Here is a 20,987-nt window from a genome sequence, read left to right on the forward strand (position 1 = left end):
AAATTTAAGGCAAAGTTTACCAAAGAGATGGAGGAACTACAAAGCAAGATTTTTTTCAAGTTCAGTAGAAATGTCCTCATTATTAACTTCTCTGACACTGATAGTATTCATGTCACCTCAAACCCTTGACTTGAATATGTGCTTGATTAGTACATACTAGAAACATTGATACTAAATGATTTTCCACCGGAGGCTTTTTATCGTCCCTCTTCAGTGAACCGGTCTGTAAACATGTGGATGTGGGAGCTGTTTTGCTAGGTTTTTGCTTCTTCCTTTAACTCAGCAAATAAAGTTTAACTTTAGATGTGTCCTTATACATTTTTATTAAGCATATGAAAATCTTCCTGGCACAGTTTTCTGACCAGGAGAAGCACTTTTTCTTTTCTTTAATTCTGATTTTTTTTTTTTCTCCCATTTGAAGGGAGATTCATAGGTGTAGCAGCGCTGGACTTTCTCTGCCCCCGGTGGAGCAGCTTATCTGACTGGTGAGTTTGGAGAGATCTAGAATTTTCTCTTGAAAGGAAGCTTGGCTACAGAAGGCATACCTTTAACTCTGTTCCTTCAAGCTTCCAGTGTTCTGGCAGCTGCCTGTGCCGGATGGATAAGTCTGTTTAAAACTGTAATTCAGTTTTAGGAGGCCCACTTTCCTCCTGAGTTAAGCCATATCCTTCAGCCTAAACTGTCCACAATAAAGGCAAAACTTTGGTCCCCACCTACCTTACTCTTTTGTATTATTTCTTAGTTGGTTAAGAAGACAGTAGATTTTTTTTTTTAATTGGATCCCCTTAATTATTCCTTAAAGTATCCATATACTCCTTTGTGAAAAATTGGAAATTAAGAAAGATGAAAAAGTCTTAGTAGATATCCAGTTGTCTAATCTTTACGGCCACGCTGTGAATACAGACTAACACTCCAGATGAATTTTTAAGGATTAAGAAAGGACACCTACTTCTCTGTTGACTGTCCTCGTATAATGCAATTAGGTAAATAGGAACTGTGGAATCAGCCAGACTTGAGTTTAAATACTGACACTATAACTTAACAACTGTACAGTGTTGGAGAGTCCTCTTAATCTGAACTTCAGTTTTTTTCAACACTAAAATGAGAAGAATAATAACCAGTCCATAATTAAATGAATGCATATGAGGAGATCAATAAATATTAGTCCAAATTTCTCCTCCTACAGATACCCCTTTTCATCAAATAAATTGTATAAAATTTATTTATGAACTGTATGACCATATTTTGGCAAATATTTTCTAATGAAAGCATTCTTGGGAATGATATATAATATGACAAATACAAAAACAGGAAAATATTTTCATGAAGCATGTATTACAGAAAAGAGAAGTTTGTCTAATTGAAGGAGTTATCATGCTTTTTTGTAAAATTTGCAAAGCAAAAATAAAAATGATCTCCAAACTTAATTCTTGTGGAAAAAAGCTGATTGGAATAATGCTTTCAAGTGCACAGCTCTTTGATGTTCAAAGGCTCCTTACAATTAAAGAGTGTCCCTTCTCCTTTCTGTAACCAATCTTGTTCATTAGAATATCTTGAATGATTTGAGTTCCCCTGCAAGGACTGCTGAGATGATCTGGAACAATCCTAAAAAATCTCTAGTCCCTCAGCCCTCAGAAGAGCTAGTTTCCTGTGGGAAACTTGATCCCTTCTATTCACCTAAATTCAGACATGCTCAACTTTGCTGTGCATCAAAAACACCTATGAATATTTCTTCAAAATACATACCACCAGAGATTCTGATTCAGACATTCTGGGATCGGCTATGAGTATGGATAATTTTTTTTAAATTCTCTACAGAGAATTATGAGAAATAAAATTTGAGAACCACTGCTGGAAGTTTTTCAGGTCCTATTGGGTAAATTCAAGTCCAGGAGAATCCCACAGTGATCATCAAATAGCATCCTGAATTCTTGGAGGAACCCAGAACTAATCTTATTTGACTAATTTCTATAGGATATATGCCAAGGCTCACTGCCATCTCTGCAAATTATGGGGTACACCAGGCTAGATTTTCCCTATCTAGTATCCAAGAGACTAATCCAGAACTAACTTTTTTTTCCCTGGTATGTAAAGAGTAACACAACTGCAGTTTGACTTGATTCACTTATTTGATTCCATCAGTCACCATTGCTATTAAATTTTTTCCTGAAACTTCTCAGCAAAATGTTAAATGGAACTCAAGAATGCCATAAGTGTTCCTTGATCACTTACCAATAATACTCTGTTCTTTCAGTTATAGACAGGATTTAGGTTCTCTTATTCTCACGTGGTCTACTTTGCACCTGGATAAAATTTGGTTGGAGGTGGTGGAGGCTTATTCAAAGTCTTTCTCCAGATTCGATTTATATCCTATAGGATTTAGACCTACAAAGAATTCACCAGAGTGGTAAAACAAGTAAGGAAACAGCACATTTGGTGAGCTCATGAGAGGGACCTGATGCTGCCTGGCAGTTTGGATTGAGGGAAAATGATAAGGGTTCCCTTTCCAGGGTAGGACGTGGTTGCCCCATCTCGCTGCTGAATGCAGATGCCACTCTAGGTGGTGGCCCTTCAGGGAAGTATGACTGAGCAAGGTTGTTCTCTGTTGTGCTTTTGGAAGAACAGCTGGGTATGGTCACCATGTTTAAAGAGCACATCTGTTTGGTCCAAGTACCAGAGTCTGTCCATAACTACACCCACAGTTTAGATCCGTAATCCATTTAATTTCTGATTTAAACGCATTCTCTGACTCTTAGAGAAAGACTATGCCCGGGGAGAAGAAAATTACCAGAGCGTCCACCCTCCACCAAAACCTTTTGGCAACAGAGGACTTCTGCTTGTTTAGCACATGACTTTAGAGAAACCCCCAAAGCTTGAAAATACTAATTTTTTCATTAAAGTGCTAGGAAATTCAAACCAAGAGTTTTAAACAGTGGTTTTCACATACTATTAAAAGCTCTGTAAGAAGCAACTTTTGGAATCAGGATGAAACCTAATTATAGAAGTTCTTTGCCATAGCTGTTTCTATTTACATCTTCAAAACCACAGAAGCAAATATTGTAGACTTTCCTGACACATCAGCATCTTCTGGTCCTTAGGTTTCTGACTTCTTTGAAGCTGCTCTTAAATCTTTCCCTTGAAATCACATTGTGGTTGAATATTCCCAGTTCAAGGACAATTTCAGTTTATAGTTTGTAGTCCAAGTGAAGTATTCCTTCCTTAAAATACTGACTCTCAAGACACTTACACTCAAAGCAGACAAAAGAGCAAAGCCGTTGTACCCAGGGTGCATGTTATCCAGACTGTTTCGTGCGCATTTATTCTTCTTGTGATTGCGTGCTTCATCAGGAGCAACAAAACACAGAAGAAACATAGTCAAGAACATGAAATATCTGTTATGTTGCGATCTTTCCCACCACCAAATGCAGGGATAACATTTGGGATGATTTTTAAGAAAAAGAAAATTTTGAAAGTGAAAGTAACTGTCCAGAGCAAAGATGTCAAGATATTGCAAAGTCTAGCTGAATTAAATGTTTTTGTTCCAGTTTAAGAAGGCTCTGTAGCCAGTGTACCTGGTGGCAAGTGACTCAGTTGGCCTGGAGAGTCGACTGATTATGAAAGTCATTCTCTCCAGCGCCCAGCCCCACGGACACACCCAACTGATCCTGAACTAATCAGTACCCACCTGCACCATGATTCCCAGTCTTGGCTGCACATTAGAATCACCTGGGGAGCTTTGCACACTCCCTTTACCAGGTAATTAAATCAGACCAATTAAATTACAATCTCTTGGGGGTGTGGTCCAGTCATGAGTGCCTTTTAAAATGTCCCAGGTGATTACAGTGGGCAGCCAAGATTGTAAAACTCTCTGTCTAGAGAGCATCCGGCTGTGAGGCTCTGATTGCTTTGGCATTTCTATTTTTCATTTTACCCAGAATGGGGTAATGGGTGTCTAGGGCTCCCAGAAAGTTTTCCATGTTTAAAAAATCCCTGAATTGGACAAACAAACTTATAGAAAGTGAGCAAAACACAAAACATATGTCTACCAAAGATTTGTAATCTCATAAATCTCAATTTTGTAATTTTGCATTTTTCTAAAAGCAAATTATATTGATATTATAGAAATAATTATAAAGAATTTAATTCACAGTTCCTTTGGGATTGTGGGAGAAAAGATATTCTTTAAAAATATTTTTAATTGAAGTAGAGTTGATTTACAATGTTGTAAAGTTCCTGGTATACAGCAAAGTGATTTAGTTACATATATATATTCTTTCTCATATTCTTTTTCATTATGGTTTACTACAGGATATTGAATATTGTGCCCTGTGCTATAAAGTAGGACCTTGTTTTTTATCTATTTTGTATATAGTAGTTTGCATCTGCTAATCCCAAACTCCTAATTTATCCCCCCACCCTCTTTCCTGCTTGGTAACCATATGTTTGTTTTCTATGTCTATTTCTAGTTTGTAAATAAGTTCATTTGTATGATATTTTATATTGCACATATAAGTGATATCATATGATATCTGTCTTTTTCTTACTTCACTTAGTATGGTAATCTCTGGGTCCATCCATGTTGCTGCAAGTGGCATTATTTCATTCCTTTTTATGGCTGAGTACTATTCCATTGTAGATATATATATATATATATATGTATGTATATTACATCTTCTTTATCCATTCATCTGTCGATGGACATTTAGGTTGCTTCCGTGTCTTAGCTATTGTAAATAGTGCTGCTATGAACATTGGGGTGCATGTGTCTTTTCGAATTAGAGTTCTCTACGAAAATATGCCCAGGAGTGGGATTGCTGGATCATATGGCGACTTTTGGTTTTTTGAGGAACCTCCATACTGTTTTCCATAGTGGCTGCACCAAATTACATTCCCACCAACAGTGTAGGAGGGTTCCTGAGAAAACATATTCTTATATATTTCTAAGGTGAGTGAGAATTGTAAAACTTTAAAATTAACAGAAACTACTACTACTAAAGAAAATAGCTAATATTTAATGAGTAACAATGAGCCAGGGATTGTTCTAAGTGCCCCATATATATTAACTCATTGGTCCTCACGACAATCAAGTGAGGAAAATATTATGATTATCTCCATTTTCATCAAGGAGACTAAGGCACAGAGTCATCGAGTCATACATCTAATAAGGTGATGAAACAGGGATGCACACACTGACAATCTAGATCTAGAACCTGTATTCTTAGGAACTCACAGAAAGGCAGGGAAATTTTATACTCTGTGTCCAAGTCTTAAATAGGACCCAATATATCAAAATTCTTCTTTCTGGAACTTGTCTTAAAAAATAACCATATAGGGAATTCCCTGGCGGTCCAGTAGTTAGGACTCCGCACTCTCACTGCCAAGGGCCTGGGTTCGATCCCTGGTTGGGGAACTAAGATCCCACATGCTGCGCAGCGTGGCCAAAATAAATAAATAAATAGATACATACATACATAAATACATAAATAAAATATTTAAAAATAACCAGACATACGTATAACCATGTCCTCTAGAAATAAAATAAAATATTGGGAAAAAAAGAGAAACAAGATGAAAATCCACTAATAGCAGGTTGGTTAAGTTAACCATATTATAGCCATATAACAGGATGATATGTTCCTGTTAAAAACCATGTTGTAGAACAGTTCTTCCCAGCCCTTTCACATCATGACACATGGAGAAAATGACAGTATTTTTATAGCATACTAGGGTAAACAGTAGAGTTGGCTTGAGGTGACTAGTTCTGGAAGCTGGTGGTACATGCCCACCTAGCCACTGCAAAAGACTAAGGGATCATTATCTTGGCATGTTTATAGCTCATCACCAAAGATGAGTTAGAAAGTTCTCACGTATAGGAATATATTTTGCCATAGGAAAATGTTCACTAGATTTTGCTAAGTGAAGAAAACACAAACTGTAAGGAATTATTACATGTCCCAGGCTGATAACTCCATCATAAATAAATAATGGCATAAATAATGGTGGCCCAGTTCACCGCAGCACCAGCCCCAGGAGAGGTTGGAAGAGCCCTGTGATTTGAATGTGTGGAGAGAATTCCCTTTGGAATGTACTTGTGTGAAACCTTTGTCCACAAACCCAGCAACAGAAGTTAGACCATGGTTCTTTACTGTTTTTAATTCAAAATAAATTTGCCTTTGAAACTCCATCTCAGTTATTCCTGGAGGCCTCTCTCCTTCTCCAGGCTCCACAAGAATATGAGCATGTCTTGAGGTATCTAGAAATTGGGGAAATGACTCTCTTATCTTTAGGTCAGCATGGTGATGTGACACCCGGTATCCTCTTAGTCCCAATCAGTGGGACCTTTCATGTAGCCAACTTAGGAATTTTCTTGATGCTCCGACACAGTCCGTAGAGTTCGTCCTCCTCTGGAGGACATGCAGCCATTCTTCTGTGAAGGCTTTCCACCTCTCTGCAGGTACTCTTGGGGTGAGGCAGAGGTCGCTCTTGTTTGGGGAATCCAGCGATCTTTATGCCTCTCTATACGGGAATCTTCTCTCCTTCCTCTTAGCTGTTCAGACTACCTCCCATCCTACTTGCTCCCCTTAGCAAAGCACTCTAAAAGAGCTTGGGCTTTTGGAACCCAAACTCCAGGAAAGGAGTGATTTTAACCACCTTCTGTTTTCTATCTGGAGTTCAATCCTTCCCTGTGACAGGAGAGAACAGTGAGACCCACCTGCTTGTCACAGGGAAAGAAATATGCAAAGAGAACTAAAGTAAATTTCCATCTCAGTAAATATCTCATACTTTCCATTGTGAGCTGCTTTTCAAAAACTTTGGGAAGAAAAACCGAGTGTGCCATTCGAGTCGCCTTATATCTCTAATCCCTTAAAGCCCAGAATTTCTTCCCTGCTCTGGTGAGACTGTCAGACTCTGCCTGAAGCTAAACCTCGTGGTTAACTTGGTGCGGTACTGACGTTGCTCTTTCTCTTTTTATTCAAATATTTGTTACTGTGCAAAGACAATCATATATAGCATTTATGTAATAATGATATAGAAATTCAAATATTCAGCCGATTAGAGTCTGGTATTAGGTAATTAAAAAGATCTCCAAAATAATTTGTTTATTAAATCCTATACTTTGGGTTTCTGCTTTCTCAGTGAACGTGTATCTTCATAATGATTCAGTTTCTCCTGTTTCAGGCAGGCAGAGTTATGTAAAAGGACCTACATTGTATAGGAGGCTTGGAGGAAGAGTGGACGTCAGATGCATCCCAGGAGTTTAACTTAAAACCTGCCTTGGGGGAAAGGCTGGAAGAGTAAAACAGAAGTGAGCAGAAATGTTCTAGTTGGGTCTCCAAGGTGCATGCCTGAATAAATGGGGTGTGTGTGTGTGTGTGTGTGTTCACATACATTCATACCTATATAGAGAGAGTTATGTGCATAACACTATAAATGAGCCATAATTCCATAACCATACTCATTTTTGGACCTTCTCTAGGGTTATAAGTACACACACTTTCTCAATATTTACCTTTGAATGAGTGTATTGAATGAATGGTCTCCAAGGATATATTTGAACAAGGGAAGTGTCATCACAACACCTCACTAATTTGGAAGTTGTTTGTCAGACAACTGAATTATCTGTAACACAGCTAAGAGCGAAGAGCAAAACAAAACAGAAGTCTCAGGACACTTCAGCACTGGGCACTTTATTTATGAAAGCCTCATTTTAGTCTGTTTGCCCTTATGTTACTCACAATTCAAGTCAGCCAGGTTTTTTGGTTTCTTTGATGAAAGGACTTAAATTTTGGAGCCAGAAGGACTGGGCTTGAATTCAAGTAAATTAACCCTCTGAAGCTGACTGAGGCTCATTTTCTTCATCTGTAAAGCAGAAATAATGGCATTTAACCATAAAGTTATGAGAATTAACCTAACATATGAAAAGAATCTAATGAAACCTGATAGATACAAAGTATTCTTCAATCATGATTTCTTTTTTCTCCTTCTTTTCCCAGCCCACAGCAGATGGAAAGCAGGAGATTTTAAAGATGCACAGAACAGCAACAGCAGGAAATGAGAGATCCTTCCTGACCATAAGAGGTATCAAATAGAAAAAGCAGCTCAAAAACACCATGATCCTTACTCACTTCTGAGGCCATCAGTGGGTCCCAGGAACCAGGAAAAGGTGAAACTATACTTAGCACATTTCTCAGAAGTTGGTGAGACAGGCCAGAGACTGTAGAACTACTTCTCCCCAAAATAAGATAAAGAGAAAATGTTGGGGGTAACTAGTAAAACCTTGCTCAGGATAGAGAAAAGCCGAGGTGAAGCCCAGGTGTTTGCATGACGAGAAATGGATGTATTTGAAGAGCTCAAATTAGACTCCTTCCATGTAGTAAAGGGCCAGATAGTAAATATTTCCAACTTCGTGAACCCCGTAAAGTGTCAGTCACATAGTCTTCTTGTGTGTGTGTGTGTGTGTGTGTGTGTGTTGCCACACTTTAAAAATGTAAAAAACACCCTTAGCTCACATGATGTATAAAAAAAGCAAGCCACAGACCTAGCGTAGGCCCACAGACAGTAGGCTGCTGACATTGAGCAATGACGTACTGTACAAGATTACAGTCAAGTGCCTTTTACAAAATATAAATTAATGGGTAAGGTGTATATGTCTGCATTCAAATCATCCCACTAGAAACAAAACTACACTGTCATTTTAAATAAATGCATTCATTGGGGATTACTCATGTAAATTTGCCTCTACTTATAAACTGGATTTTTTAACCAGCCAAAGTGATGAATGTTGAAAGTAGGAGTCATATGCACATCTGAGAAAAGAGTAAAAGCATATCACATGATAAGAGCCGGTATTCATTGTGAAGTTACTATGTGTCAGGCACTGAATATGTAGTTGCTCTGGACTGAATTGTGTCCTCCCAAAGTTCATATGTTGAAGCCCTAAACCCCTACTGTGACTGTATTTGGAGCAGGGCCACTAAGGAAGTAATTAAGGTTAAATGAGCTCATAAGAATGGAGCCCTAGTTCAGTGAGACTGGTGTCCTTCTAAGAAGAGGAAGTCACCCCAGGAGTGTGTGTACACAGAGAAGAGGTCGCAGCAAGAAGGCTGCTGTCTGCAAGCCAGGAAGAAAGTCCTCCCCGGAAACCAGCTGTGCCAGCATGTTGATCTTGGGCTTCCAGCCTCCAGAACTGTGAGAAAATAAGCGTCTGTTGTTTAAGCCACTGGGCTGCAGTATTTTGTTGGGGCAGCCTAAGCAGACTACTACAGCACTATTTAAGTTAAATCCTAAGATATCCTTTAAGGAAGGCGTTATTACTATCCTTACAGAGAAAATCTAGAGGCAGAGAAAGGTTAAGTAACATGCCCAAACTTGTCTAGTTAGTCAGTGGCAGAGATGGGATTTGAACCCAAGCAACATAATCCAGGGCTTGTATTCTTTCAACCAAGTTTCTTTCAACCGAGGTGAGCAGGTGACATTGATGCTTTTCTCTGCTTTATATTAAGGATGGCTTCCCACTTAATGAAACAAAACCCATAGGAATTACTAACTAATGTAGAACAGTGGTGCTTACTTTAACACATGACCACCTGAGGGCTTCTCTGTATCTTAATCATACAAATTTCACTGCTTCCAAAAGGAGCAAAACAAAGCAGAGATCAAATAGGCTGTTGCTCGGCTGGGTGGTTGTTGGAATCTGCCCAAGGGAAGAAGTATGAAGCAGATTTTATTTCTCTCCTTATGCCTTATATAATATATACGCACTTATAATGTACACCATGGCCACTTTAGTATAGACATTTTTATATAAACCATTTTTTTGCAAAATGTGATGTATACTAAAGATTAATTTTCCAAAATAAACTGGTCTTCCAGAATTTTATAAACGTGAAGGGGATAAAGCAGACATACGCACGCGAGCCAACCTTCATTCTGGCAGCCCTTTCCCATCCTCCCCTCTCCCCTCTGTTGCTCCTGATCTCTGAACTTAGAATCCAGCTTTGGCTAATCCTCAACAGTGTTGCGCTAGAGAAATGCTCAGACTTCGAGATTAATCCTGAACTGAATTAAATTATAACTGATTACACAGTTGAACATTGTTGCAGTGATGGGAAAACCATGGCTAACATGGGCAGGAATTATCATTAAAGTGTCCCCATGCTGTCAACTCTTGTGCTTACTTGGTCTGCAGTTTCATAATCAAAAATGTAACCTACATGGTCTCGAATGGACTCATCTGAATATTCTGAATGAAAAATGCCAAACCAGAATGCCTCAGGAGAGTGATTAAAAACTGCACATAACAAACTGGCTCTCTTTGGACCAGTGATAGATAAAATGACATTCATTTCATTGAGTCCCCAAGAGCTTGTAATTTTAGTCATATAGAAATGGCTTTCTGAAATGTCTAAGCAGGCATTTTTTTATTGCTTTTCTATAAAACATTCACTGAATACTGATGATAAATATTCAGTTGGATTATTGTGGAAACAAAGCCTGAAATATTAGACTTCATCATTTATTAGAAAAGGAGAACATTTTTGAGAAACCTTAATTACATAAGCCTGACTGACTAACCCAGTACAAAAGTAATTAACGTTATCATTTTTTTCTTCCATTCTTACCTTACAAGATTGATATTCAAAAATGTTAAATCTGTGATGGTTGTCCTTTGTTTGATGCTGAAAAGAAATGGAGCTGTGTGACTGTTGTGTATGTGTGTAGAGTTAAGCGTAGCTTGTGTTATTGATAGTATCAACAGTAAGAGCCAATATTTTTTCATTCAACTACCAATCCTTAAGAAGCACCAAAAATGTGTTGAGCTACTTAGCTAGCTACTTACGATGTACCAGTAAATAAAGCAAGGAACTCTGCCCTTGGGGAGCTTACTTTCTACAGGTGGGAAATAAAAAATGAACAATGAGCATGACAAATAAGTAAATCCTATTGTATAAGAAGTTTTGGAGGAAGATTCTAGACAATTGAAAATGGCCCATGGCAGGGCTTGGTGTTTTGAGGACAAATAAAGTGGCTGGTCTGATGCTGGAGTGCTATGAGCAGGGGGAAATGGCAGGAAATGAAGTAGAAGATGAGACTGAAAAGGTGGCAGGACAGATCAGGTAAGCGCATTGTAGGATGAGTTACGGCATGGGATTTGATTTGATTTGATTTAATTTATAGTGTGATGGGAGGAAGCTATTAAAGGGTGCTCAGTGACAGGTGATGTAATATAACTCACATTTTAACTGGATCACTCTGACTCCTTTGTGAGGAAGACCTTAAAGGGTCAGTGGAGTGAAAAGGAGCTCATTTAGGCAGCTTTGCTGGGGTCCAGGGGACTGGAAGGGCAGTGGTGGAGATGTGGTCAATTTTGAATATAGTTTGGAGAGAAGCCAACAGGATTTTCTAATATGTGAGGAGCAAAAGGAAGAAATATTACTCAGCCATTAAATAAAAAAGAATCTTGCCATTTGCAGCAATAGGATGGACCTAGACGGTCGTGATGATCATTTTGTAATGCACAAAAATACTGACTCACTATGTAGTAACCTGAACCTAACATAATATTGTAGGCCAATTAATAAATAAAATAAAAACAAAAGGAAAAAATATAAATTTATCTGTAATAAAAATCACGTTGCCTTTGGTGTAGGAAAGGGACATGGAGAAGAGAAATGTAGTAATCCTTCTCATCCACGTTAATTATGACCACAAGCCCAGGGAACTATACATCCACAGAAAAATGTGGGCAGCACTTTAGTATTATGCAATTTTCAGGGACAGCCTTGTCTTTTTGAATTCATAAAGAAATAGACCAAAAAGGCAGGGTGAGTGGTAGCGTTCAGTTTTGCCTTTTTCAAGGATAACAAAGTTTTAGATGCTTGACCAAAACAATGTGTTGGTGGATGTGGGCCTGGAGCCTATATTCAGGCTACAAGCCCATATTCTTTTAACACTGACACTATCCTAAAAGTATATTAACTTGAACAAATGCACCTTTGGAGAATGGAAAATAGATTTTTGTGTTTGGCCTAGTAGGGGAGTGACACAAATGAAACTAGAAAGACCAGTTGGAAATTTTGCAACTATAAGACATGCAGTTTTAATGCCATGAATGCTAGGTCACCAGAGGGTTCTAAACAGGAGAACAGCATAGAGAGATCTGTTTTAGAACAATCCCTCTACTGAAATAACAGATTACATATTTATACCCATTCTTTTCTTTCTAAACTTTCTTTTTTTTAAAAAAATTATTTATTTATTTATTTATTTATGGCTGTGTTGGGTCTTCGTTTCTGTGCGAGGGCTTTCTCTAGTTGCGACAAGTGGGGGCCACTCTTCATCGCGGTGCGCGGGTCTCTCACTATCGCGGCCTCTCTTGTTGCGGAGCACAGGCTCCAGACGCACAGGCTCAGTAGTTGTGGCACACGGGCTTAGTTGCTCCGCGGCATGTGGGATCTTCCCAGACCAGGGCTTGAACCCGTGTCCCCTGCATTGGTAGGCGGATTCTCGACCACTGCGCCACCAGGGAAGCCCCCTGCACTTTCTTGTAAGTGGCCTCCTATCTACTAGATGATGAGCGATAGCCAACTGCCTGCCAGAGGAGAGTTTGGGTTGGTATACCAGAAATGCAAAGAGACAAAAAAGTAAAATTTGGTGTTTCTTTTTCTCCAAAATAGTTTTTTGAAGTTCACCAACCCTCCCATCAAGACTTTTGAAAGACAAAACAAGTTCCTTTGCAAAAGATGTATTTTATGGAAAGAAGATAAGAATCTTGAGAATCAGCAGCAGGACCTTATTAAAGCAAGGACTAAAGTTTATTTTAAAACCTTAAACTGGAAAAAGAGCAGGAGTGCACAGGAAGAGTCACTTCCACTGAGATGCGGTATCCTAGGAGAGGAGACTTGGATGCATTGATATTTTGGAGGAGGGCAGGGCCAGAGGGGGTGCCTGACTGTGGGAATGGGGTGGTTGTAGAGGTGATTGTTTGGGTGCCTGATCACCAAACAGGGGTGATTGTTGGGGTGGGGGTGGGGAAGCCGGGCGGGTGGTTGGCCACATGCAGACGAATGGAGTTGGAGCAGAGAATCAAGCACCGCTGTCTCCAGTTTCATTAAGTGAAGACAAAGCCTAAGACCATCAACCCCAGGTACTGAGCAGCCCAGCTCACCCATGCTGAGAAGCCACGCTGCCTAGTCTCATTGCCCTTAGGAAGGCCATCCATTGACACGGCGGTTCCCTGGACCTACCTGTCTGTGGATCACGGGAGCCGAAATTTGCCATTTGCACTGCACTCTCTGGACTTTTTCTTTCCGTAGGTTAAGATCCTCATAGGCCCTCGGGCACAGAGTATGGAATCCTGGAGGAACTAGTGCTGATGAGCAAGGGAACACTGCCCTCCAGCCCCAGCACCTAAACTATGGGTCAGTCAGGACAGTGGTGCTAACTCAGCACCACTCCCTTCCGCAGCCGCTGGGCTCCCTTTAGACTGCAGGGTTGAAGAGGAGGAAGACTGAAAAGAGGCAGTAATGGGGAGTCTGGTTAAGAGGTAATGAAGGCTTGAACTGAGGCACGGGAACACCGGAGAGGCCACATTTTCAGAAAAACATGTTTCAGGTTTGCAGTTTACCAATTTCAGGAATTTTCCCTTGAAGATTTTAAAACCTAGGCTCCTTTCCCCTATTACCCATGTAATATGAAATAGCTTTTACATTGGCCTGGGAATTAAAAAAAGAAAATTAGTCTAAGCAAAACATAATTAGAAAGATAAACATACTTCCTTCTTAAGCATATGATATATGCAAAAGCCTAATAGAAAATATTTTGCATTCTTTGCTCTTCAGTGTTGTCTGTGTCACAGCTACCCATTCCCATCCCTCCCTCTGAGACCCATTAGAGCAGATAATTATGAGTTGACTAGATACAGGGAAGAGTCAAATTAAGCAGTGATATAACCAGCAAGAGCTATGTGAATTCTTTCCCTCCCACTCAGCAGATGGTTCTCTGATAGGCTCTTTTGCGAGCTCGTGGTTGGACACGATTTGGAAGTGCAGTCAATTAATTGCTGTGAACCTAGGCAACCACGCAGCCTAAGAAGAGATCACCAATAGGCTCCTCCTCTCTTCCTTTCTTCTTTCCCTCCAGCCTTCTGTCCTGGGAGTCTGGCACTGCATTAAGATGCTTGGCATTCTGATTCAAGGTTTAATTTCTGAAATCTTCCAAACGGCTCACTGCTGGCACTAATGGAAAATCTCATATTGTATGGAGGATCTGTAAGGCTTCACTACAGAACATCAACATACTATTTCTGATCACCTGACAGCATTCTGGTTGCATTCACAATAATTGCCGTATGTAAGACATCATTCTCTCTCCACCTGTGTAAGTATGCAAAAACTTCTCTAAGACATTTTCTTTTCTAGTGTAAAAGTTGGAGAAAGCATGAGTAAAATTCCCAGGTATATATCTAAGCTTTCTATAATGAGTTAGCTCTTTTAAAAAAAATAATAATTTTAAGCATATTTAAGCCAATTTAAATTATATTTCCCCCCAAGCACATTTGTATACAAAGCTATTCTGTAGTCCATCAAGAAAAATAACACAGCCTACATTTAAAATTATTTTCTAGGGTTGGGAATGAATACATGTCAGTCCCACCCTTATTCTCTGCCAGATCCTGCTTGTTGCAAAGCTCCCATTTGTAAGTCTGTTGGTTGAGAAAAGGGGGGCTATTGCTGAAGACTTGAGAATAGAGAATTTCACTTATGTTAGCATAGTATTTTGTCACAATTTTTTGTCCAGTTAAACCTAATAACTTCATCAGCAGTGCAATATATATGGTTTTTATCCACTTAATAAAAAATATAGTGAAGCATTTGAAACAACCTGAATGCTTAATAAATAGACAACCTGTTAAAATAAATTATGACACTTCAGCTTAGCAGCATATTATGCAATTATTACGTGAAAATTATAATTATAAAATAAAGTTCTACAGAGACATAAAAATGCTATAATGTTGGAAAAGGAAGCAGAATAAAAAATTATATCATTCTGTAATTACAAATATGAAAAAATTATGGAAACATTCATAGAAAAAGAGGAACTTGCTTATTCATTAAGATGGCAGAATGGTTATTAAATTTCTTCTTTAAAATGTTTCCATTTATGGGTCTCCTGGTATGCACTGTGGAGGGTATGACATCACTTATGTCCGTACACCTGCTAGCAATGCATAAACTGACTCTAATCATGAGAAAACATCAGACACACCCGAAATGAGGGACAGCATACAAAATAACTGACTTATACTCTTCAAAAATATCAAAGCCATGAAAGACAAAGAAAGAATGAAGCCCCATTCTAGATTACAGAGACTAAAGGGACATTAAAAACTAAAAGCAATGTGTGATCCTAGACCAGAAAAAAGAATTGTGATAGACTCTACTAGGACTGGTATGCATTTGCTAACTTGAAACAAAACTCATTTCTTAACAGAAATGATTGAAATTTTAGCCCACACCCACTTATAACAAAACATGTATGTAGAAAATAATTCAATTACTTATCAGATATTTTATTGTAAAAATTCAGTGTTTAAATATAATATGTAAATGTTGGTGATCCCGGAATGGCAATTGTTAACAGCTGTGATCGACTTGACAGGGTTAAAACTGCACCCTCTTCTCATTCAGATCATCTTGAGACCAACAACTCAGATTTGCTGTTCGGAGTTAAGAGTTTGCCATGGTATAGAGTGAAGATAATTTGATCGCCACAGGAATTCAGCTTCTGATTGGGGCCTTGCTGTGTTCTAATCAACGAAACTAATGAACTATATACACTGTAAGTTTATCTACTAGGAAGCCTTGGATTTTTCCCAGAGCCAGTGGTAATCAAGTTTGCCTTGCCATTGCTCATACTTGATCACTAAAAAATCATGTCTATTCATGCCCGTATTTAAAAAAAAAAAATCATTGATTCCATGTATATGCCTGTCACTTGCTTACTAAATACGAACCCCACAGAGTTATATCACATCAACCTCCTTTAACACATAGTGTAAAGTACAAAACTTTCCCTGGAATCCTTCCTCTCTTCATTGACATTTTTTTACACCTAAATTTGCATTTGTTCAGCGTGGCATGAAGAAATTTATTACAACTAATATTTACTCATAATTCTGTATTTTAAAACATAAAAATTATTATTACTTTTCTTGCTTGAGAGTGTTTGACTATTTTACTTAACAACTCCTTATTAAGAAGCTGTTTTGTGCCAGGCACCGTGTCAAATACTAGAAGATAGCAAATGTGGAAATGGACAAAGGGGAAGATTTCAAAGGAAAGGTGAATAACTTCATACTCAACGTATCCATTATATTGATTTATCTTGTTGAGAGAGTTATAGATGTGGTAAATCTGACCTATAACCATGAGAAGACAACAAATAAATATATACATACACTTCTCGGTTTTATTAGTTAGCACTTAAAAATAAAGTATTGAAGCTTTTCCTTCTCTCTTGGCTCATAGAGCCCACTCTATGAGATGGATTGAAACTCTAAGAAGGTACCAAGTAACCGCTCCCCAACTGTAAGTACTATCAGAAAGTCTAGATCGTGGACTTACTTTTGTATATTTTTCCAGAGGACTAGAGTTAGAAAGGATAGGAAATTGTGGGCTGAATGAGGCTAGAAATAGAAGGTGGAGTAGATTTCAAAGTAGAAATTAAGGCTTTTGCATTAAGGTCTTGAAAGAGACTGTTACAGAAAAAGCAGACAAAATCCTTGCTGTTGTAGATTTCACATTTGAGGTTTAATATTACAATCTGTCTTTGCCATGAGACAGGGAGTGGTTTTGCAAATTGTTAGATATTCAGTAATACAATGGAAAATAATATAAAGCTTTTGCAAAACAAAAGGGTGACTATTGTAAAAGATGCAATATTTCATATAGTCAATAAAAGTGATATGAAAGAACTGCTCAGATCACAACAAACTCAATGACAAATCAAAGTCTATCCATCTAGACCAGCTAATAACTGAAGAAAAGGAAAGGAAACAAAGTTGATGAATAATAGGTAAGTAAAATATAATGACTTAACCATCAAAGAATTTTAAAAGATCATGAGAAAAATTGATGAAAACTAAGAATTCTTTTAAAGAATAATAAATGAAGTAGGAAATCCTATGCCTCTATAACATAATATTATGAGAAAAAATAAAAGCCCAATCCATCTACTAACATTTGATTAATTTTATTCTTAGAACTAACATGTTATAATCTTATTTTTATTAAAAGTAAAATTAACTTATTTTATAATTTACAACTTTCTAACTTTTACTGAGAAAGTCTTGGTAAAGCCTTTCCCCAGCCCACTCCCCAATATTTACTGTTACATCAGTCTCTGATATATGAATTGATTTTAAGTGGCTTTTGTCAAATACCAATGATCAAGAGCCTTCTTTATCTATGTGTGAACAGCCTTCTCTGCCTTCCAATTTTGAAGTCCACCTAAGACAAAGTTAATTTCACTTTCATTTTGGATAAGCAATTTGCAGAGTTGCCTACATTTTCTATTATCATATTAATTTCACTGGATCATAACAATATATTTTGTGTTTAGCATTCTCTAGGCTAAAAAAAGTAAACAATTAAAATTCCTCAAACTTTAGTCTCCTCCATTTATCACATCTCTGTATTATCATATGTGTATTTTCTATCATTGCCTAAGAAATTAACACAAACTTAGCAACTTAAGACAACATACATTTATTATCTCACAGTTTCTATGGGTCAGAGTCTGGGCACAGCTTGTCTGAATCCTTTGTTCAGACTTTCAAGGTGTTGACTGGGCTCATCTGGAGGCTTAATTAAGGAAGAATCTGTTTCCAGGCTCATTCAGATTGCCGGCAGAATTCATCTTCTTGAGGGTGAATGACTGACTCACATTCCCTGGCTTTTCACTGGCTGTCAGTTGGAGGCTGCCCTCAGGTCCTAGATGCTGCCTACAATTCCTTGTTATGTGGGCTTCTCCAGCATAGCCACTTACTTCATCAGGCCCACAATCTACAATGACAGAGTCTTACATAATACAATATAATCATGAAAGTGACATCCATCACTTTTGTCATATTTTATTGGTTAGAAGTCACAGGTCCTACCCACACTCAATGAGAGGCATTCCATGAAGGTATAAATACCAGTAGGTGAAAATCTTTGGGGTCATGTTTGTAGCCGACTGGTACCATCTCCCACTATCATAAACAAAAATATGTGACTCTGGAAATTAAAGTCCAGTGTTTCATTAAATGAATTAGTCCCTAGTTATATCATTTTTGGATAATCAAAACAATTATATAAATTTACTAAAAACAAAAAAGTATCTTATTTAGAATTTTAACATTTTTAGTATTGTACTTAACTTTTAAACTTGTCCGATTTAAATTTCTTGAAGACTTTGCATGAGTTTAGAGATGATCTAAAACTGCAAAATATCACTTTTTCCTTTAACTAAACCTAAACCAAAGGGAATACAGGTAAACATTTTATAGAAATCATTGAAATGAACTATTTCAATTTCTTAGCTGCTGATAATATCTTTCAAAACTAAAACTTAAGTTTGTGGACTTGATTAAATTTATTTTAAAGTAGCAAGTAAATAGTGTATGCAGCCACAAGGATGAAGAAATGGTTAGTTAATAAATTAGCCTGGAATTAAAACTTGATGAAGAGTATTCTGATTTATATATTTATTAATTTTCTTAGATCAAAGCAAGAACACTAATTAATAGGGAATATTGGAAGAGTTTGCTTTATTTTCTTTATTAATAGTATATATAAAATTTTACACATGTTATTATAATTAACTTACATATAAATTCTCTATAGATATTAGGAATAGGAATCTGAAGAATAGAGATGCAGATTCCCTGTTTTCAAGGGCAAAGCATTTCAGGCAGTAGTTGAACAATTTATTGCAAAGAATTCTCTCTTTCGGATTGTGGGAATATAGTTCTGTCCTCTGAACATGGTTCCTATTTTATCTTATCTATACATTCTCGATACTATGTTGGATTGTTCCAATTATGAACAATATTAGATAAAAGATGGCAATGGAATAATACTATCAAGATGTTGAAGGAAAGCAACTTTCAATCTAAAATTTTATATGCAGCTCAAATTGTCATTTGAATGTGAGATGAAATAAAGATGATTATATAAATAATATAAAGTTTGACGAAAGTTTAGGAAACAGATCCCCATTTGAAAAAAGTCTTGTAGGAATATTCTTTAGCTAAAGAAAAAAGAAGTTCCTGAAAAAGAAATGAAATAAGTTCAAGAAAGAATTTATCAAATCTTATTTAGTAAATCTAAATAAGTAATTACAGTTGACCCGTGAACAACACGGGTTTGAACACCCAGGTCCACTATTACGAGGATTTTTTTAATAGTAAGCACTACAGTAGTACACAGTCCACAGTTGGTTGAATCCATGGATTCAGAACAAAGGATGAGGAGGAACCATGTATACAGAGGGCCGACTGTAAGTTATATGTGGATCTTCAATTGCACAGAGAGTTGACTCCATTGACCCCCATGTTGTTCAAGGGTCAATTTAACTTAAATAAAGGCTTTGGGACTAAAACTCCAAAGGATATTGGAAGAGGAAGAGGAACAAGGAAGATCAGGAATGATAAGGTTGTTATCAGTGGGAGTATACAATATTGAGAAGCTTTAGGAATTTATTGGGTAAATATAGGCCTAAATTCAAATAATCACCAGAATAGTAAAAATAGAAAATAAACTTTTAAATCAGCAGAAGAAATTTCAATATATCAGATAGACACTAGGACAGAAGAAAAAGTAAAAATAAAGCAAAACTCTGTGTGTGTTTGTTTGTGCATATACATTTTTGTGTGTGTTGAAAAAAATTGTCTTAATAGAATGGTACCTAGAATAAATATAAATGAGTTTAATTTAACATCAAATAACAGTGCTTTCACGTTAGATTTTAAAATCACTAGCATAAGATCCCACTAGGTATGTAAAAAATTTCTCTCAGAAAAATATGAGATTAAAAACAAGGTATTTAAAAATTTCTCTCAGAAAAATATGAGATTAAAAACAAGGTTATAGTATTTTAAAATATGGTTTAAATTTTTTCTACATATATATGTACATACATATATAATATACATACAGAGGGATATGGAGAGAGAATTTATTGCGAACAAACACAAACACACATAGAATAAAAGAGCACAGGTGAATATTCCTAAGATTGAGTATGTACTAGGCCAAAATAGAGCCTCCATAAAAAAACAACTTTATGTACATTATATTTTCTCACTATAGTGAATTAAAATTAGATATAATTTACAAAATAATAGATTTTAGCAAAATAGTAGGATATATTTGCGTTAAAGTTCTTGAAACCTTCATTTTCAAGCACTTTCTCACTACTTCTCCTCCCACAAGTAAAACTAGGCCCAGAATGTTCTATAAGTAAGCTTTACCAAAAATTCAAGAAATAGATGATCTGTATCTTACATGAGTTGTTTTAGAAAATATAAAAGGACAGAAAACTACCCAATTCATTTCATGAGACCAGTATCATACTTTTAAAAATTCAGCTCTGCAGAAAAAAATGTTATGTTAATTTCATTTCTAAAGTAGTTGCAAATATCCTAAATACAACTGTAATTAAATCCAATAGAATAGTAAAAAATGAATTCAATGAGAACAAGCCTGATTTTTTTTTTAAGTGTAAGGATTTTCATAATAAAAAACCCTATAAAGTAAAATGCCATAAAATGAATTCGGGAGAAAAAATCCATGATTATTATAGTATTTATTTAACAATATTATTAAAGCATTCACACTGCACCAGACACTGGTCTAGGGCTTTACACATATTAACTAATTTAATTTTCATAATAATATTATGAGGTAAGTAGTATTATCATCCACATTTTAAAGATGAAA

The 20,987-nt window shown here is 36.9% G+C and overlaps 1 long non-coding RNA gene across 1 annotated transcript in view; it reads right to left on the reverse strand.

Annotated features, from left to right (window-relative positions):
- Nucleotides 1–3,271: 3,271 nt before the first annotated feature.
- Nucleotides 3,272–20,987, reverse strand: part of LOC137756036 (uncharacterized) — an 84,675-nt gene continuing 66,959 nt past the window's right edge. Inside the window, exon 3 of the long non-coding RNA XR_011072161.1 lies at nt 3,272–3,339. This is a non-coding gene — a long non-coding RNA (uncharacterized lncRNA). The remainder of the gene's footprint in view (nt 3,340–20,987) is intronic.

This window comes from Eschrichtius robustus, chromosome 21 (genome assembly GCF_028021215.1).
Source record: "Eschrichtius robustus isolate mEscRob2 chromosome 21, mEscRob2.pri, whole genome shotgun sequence".
Classification (NCBI taxonomy): domain Eukaryota; kingdom Metazoa; phylum Chordata; class Mammalia; order Artiodactyla; family Eschrichtiidae; genus Eschrichtius; species Eschrichtius robustus.